The sequence below is a fragment of the Hesperophylax consimilis genome, chromosome 30 (assembly GCF_061612785.1).
Source record: "Hesperophylax consimilis isolate HC1 chromosome 30, BYU_Hcon_1.0, whole genome shotgun sequence".
Taxonomy (NCBI): Eukaryota; Metazoa; Arthropoda; class Insecta; order Trichoptera; family Limnephilidae; genus Hesperophylax; species Hesperophylax consimilis.
The window spans coordinates 9,680,047-9,684,670 of record NC_142865.1 but is presented as its reverse complement, the minus strand read 5'-3'; positions in this window follow the sequence as shown (position 1 = coordinate 9,684,670).

The following is a 4,624-nucleotide window of genomic DNA, read 5'->3' as shown; positions in this document are numbered from 1 at the left end:
ACACAGCATCATTTCTATGTATTTGATTCCAGGCAATCCTGCAAGAACGGAGACAATCTAGACATCCTGGACAGCAGCCAGAATGTGCTGCTGCCGTTGGAGCAGGTTCTGTACATGCTGGACACGGAGCGCAAATTGCACTTCCACCTGCGCGTATCCGAGACCAAGAACCTGGCTCTGCACGAGGCCGCCGACATGGGGGAGAATGGGCACCTTATGGAAAACATCATACTGGGTTTCGATAACCTATAGAAGCTGGCGCCATATTCTATAAACTAAGTAACCAAAATGAAAAATTTTGGTTACTAGAAGAAGTCAACCCCATGAAATATCAAAATCATGAGGAGAAAGCTTGCGAGGCTAATTTCATAGCTACTGATGCAAGAGAAGAAGACGGTAGATTCATAGTAAATTTACCACGCCGTCCTTGTATCGATCAATTAGGAAACTCATTGACAACAGCGGAGGAAAGATTCCAAAACCAAAGAAAATTGTCGTCAAATACAGAATTAAAATCGCAATATGTACAATTTATGCGAGAATACCAGGAACTAGGTCACATGGAGGTATGTGATAAACTAGAAAGAGATCATAACTCCTATTTTTTACCACATCACGCCGTCATTAAGGAATCGAGCTCCACCACTAAGGTGAGGGTTGTTTTTGACGGATCAGCCAAAGCTTCCAATGGAATCTCCCTGAATGACGCCTTGATGGTAGGACCTGTCATTCAAAAGGATTTATATACCCAATTGTTATTTTTCAGAAAACATCAATATGTCATGACAGCTGACATCGAGAAGATGTATCGGCAGAAAAACGTGAGTGCAACTTGCAGAAAATAGTATAGCGCGAATCACCGGAAGAGGAGATTCAGCATTACAAACTGTAAACTGTAATGTACGGGTTAAGTCCTTCCTCTTTCCTAGCCACAAGATGCCTACAACAAGTTGGTATGAATAACCAAATTAATTTTCCTAAAGCTAGTCAAGTCATAAAAAAACAATTTTTACATGGATGACCTATTGACCGGAGACGATAATTTGGAATCCTGTAGAAATTTAAAAGGTCAATTAATTGACATATTGCTGTCTGCAGGCATGAGGTTACGAAAATGGAGATCTAATGTCTTGGATTTTTCACCCGAGAATTGCCCGACCGAACAATTTTGAAAAAATTCTATCTGACAAACCCAAGAATAAAATTCAAGAACTTAGTAACCCAGAACAATGGCGTCATGTGCCATCCTCGGACAATGCAGCAGATATATTATCAAGAGGAGCTACTGCTGATCAACAAGTGAATTCCTCAATATGGTGGTATGGGCCAGAGTGGTTGACTAGAGAAAACAACACTTGGCCACTATCGAAAATATCTTGTTCAAACCCTCCGGAAATTAAAGGAAAAAATGTTTTGATTGCACCTAATCCGGAAGAATGGGACATCTTTAAAAAATTCTTTTGCCGCTAAACAATCAAAGGTTTCACCTTACCTAAGGAGCAATAGGAACCGGCCTGTATTTTACCTGTAAAATAGTGTCTATTCATTGTGAATAAAGTGATTCAGATTATTCTCAAACAACGGAGTTTAATTTAAAAGGACTCTACAATTTATAACATGGTAATATATAATAATTTATCTGATAACGTTACTGATATGAGGCACCTTCCTGTTAACTTATGGTTGTATTGGCTGGGGAGCGTCAGGAGGAACACTTTTAAATCTGCTTGTGGAGGCCCATAATCCACAATAGAGTCATTATGCGTAAACCCTATAGGTTATATAGCGATAAGCCAGAGAACTAAATTAATGTCCTTGATGTTCGACAAATCTACATAACAAAGGTCCATATCCGGGTACACAAAAACCTAGAAAATCTTCATAAAGTTGACCATAAATATATTACAAAAAGTTACACTAGAAAGGATGTCTGGAACCGAAATTATGTAATGAAATCCCCACAGAATTAAAGATTAAAACATGAAAAATGTCCTACATCGGTCCAATAATAACTAAGTGGTTGATAGGCTTAGGTAGAGAGAGGGAAGCCGAAAAAAGTGTTAAATAATGTCACCTAAAATTATACATAGTTTCCTATTAATGACACATTTTGTAAAAACTTAGCATTTGGTTCTTTGGGCAGGCAATCTGCCTAGCTAGGAATTAATATCATAATATAATAAAGTATAATACTTCAAATGATCTGCTGGGTAAGTATGTTTTTCTGTATCTTTTCAAATCTTTTCTGTATCTGTAAATCAGCTACAAGAATGTTAGGTTTTGTCATACACAATTCAAAAGAACTGACAAACCTTGCAGTCATTAGGCTGCTTTACTTTAGCTTAGTGCGTAGCATTCTCGAGAGTGGATCTCAGGTATGGGGGCCAGAGGACACTGTCTATGTACTAATGGTCGAGAAAATTCAAAAGAAATTTTTACGATACCTCTATATGAGAGAGTTTGGTTTTTACCCATGGCTGTTTCCAACAGCATTTATCTCGGGAATGCTGAATATCTGCAGCCTTAGTTCCAGACGGGACGTCGCATTATTGATGATGGCTTACAAGCTTCTGAATGGTTTAGTATCAATTCTAGACATTCTGTCAAAAATAGGACTTTATGTCCCGGATAATTTCACGAGAGGCCGCCAACACAGGCTTTTAATTCTTCCCAGGTCCAGAACTAACTTACCAATGGTGATGCCCCTGGGAAGACTCACTAGGTTAATTAACTCCCTTCCAGCTAACTTGGATATTTTCCATATGTCCTACAACGACTTTAAGCGCGAAATATTGTATTTGTTTTAACTGTATACTTATGTATAATTTTTTTTTCCATATTTTGTTTACCGCTTTTGCATATGTTTTAACTCTATACTTATGTATAAAATTTTCTTCAATAATTTGTTTACCGCTTTTGCAATGTATTGGTTTTTGTACTGTTTTTGCAAATAAAAAAAAAAAAAAAAAAAAAAAAAAAAAAAAAAAAAAAAAAATAATAAATTGTACAACGCCCTTGAGGTGATTTATCACATACACGGTGATACAATGATCTAATTATTATGATATCGGATTACCTTTCTTTTTCCTTAGTTAAAGAATGTATGTTGTCCCCCTAATTTTAGCTTTAGCATAAACTAGAGCGAGTGAGATAGCCGCGGGGCGATAACGAGGCTTCCTAAAGATTATCTTCGAAAGGGTAAGCAGACATTTATTATAATAATTTTATTGCTGATAATATTTCATCATGTCGATCAAAATGACACAATAATTACCTATTGATAAATAGTTTAAAAATTCATCCATTTTATTGATTGGTTTGTCATTGTTAATAATAAAATTGTACTTGATAATCGTGATTTAAAAATGCTTATAAATTTTTATTATGTAAATAATCATATAAGTAAGCACTTACTAATAATGATTAGAGCATGGGTGGCCAACCTTTTCAGCAGCCGGGCCAGATTTTAGAAATGATATTCCTACCGGACCATACAACAAAATTTATTTTATTATTCAAAGTAAAGTTGTTTTTTTTAGAAGATATTACAAAAATGAAAAATCAAACATATTTATTAGATTAGAGTTAGGCAATAAAAAAATAGTTGGCCACCCTTGAATTAGAATGTGTAATAAAGTTACTAGCTGCAGTCCTGAAGTTTCTAGCGTTGTCCGGGCTTTATACAGATTTTCTCGAAATCAGATGTAAGTATACATAGTAATTTTTCTTTTATTTTGAAGGTTAAGTGTGCGAAATTTTATTAAGTATCAAAATTCTGCTTCGAGGGGTGGGAAAAGGGGATGAAGTGGTTATACAAAATCTCATGTAACAGTGACCTTACTCTTGTTTTGAAGGTTAAGTGTGCGAAATTTCGTTAATCTCGAAATTAAACTGTAGATTTGTATAAAAACAAATCCACGATGTCCGCCACAAGACACTTTTCTTTATATAAATAGTAATATTTATGTAGATATAGCAGGGAATGATAAATTCTTATTGAATGGGTTTCTGATTTTGCAAAGATTGATGTATGCTATATCAAAACTGTGCAGAGATAAGTATGTATATGTAATATATAGTATATATATGCTTGATTTCAATACATTAGAAACCCGCAGAAAAATATTTTTAGGCAAACACTTTTTTAAGTTAATTTCTGGTACAATACACAATCCGCCTATGTTGAAAGAGGTTAACTTTTATGTCCCTAACAATTATACTCGAGGGAGATCCCATGCACTCTTATATGCTCCGAAAGCGAGGACTTCTGCCTATCAGAACGCGCCAATAAACAGAGCGACTCAACTGCTTAACGATTCTGCATTAGCCATCGACATTTTCAATGTCACCTACAGATAATTCAGTAACTATCTTTTAACATATGTCACAAAATAGTAAAACCGCCTCTGTAAACTTTTTAATTTGTTATCTTCTCCATGATATATTGGTGTATAACCGTTTTATGGAGAACATGAAAAAATAAATAAATAAATATGTTGCATCAAAAGTATGAATAGATTGGTGTTCTTTAGTCATTCCTCCATTGCGGAATATCGTGGCCCCCACTCCAATAGCATTGATGAAGAAAGCTCCTCTACTCCTCGCGATCCTGCGCCAAAAAGGA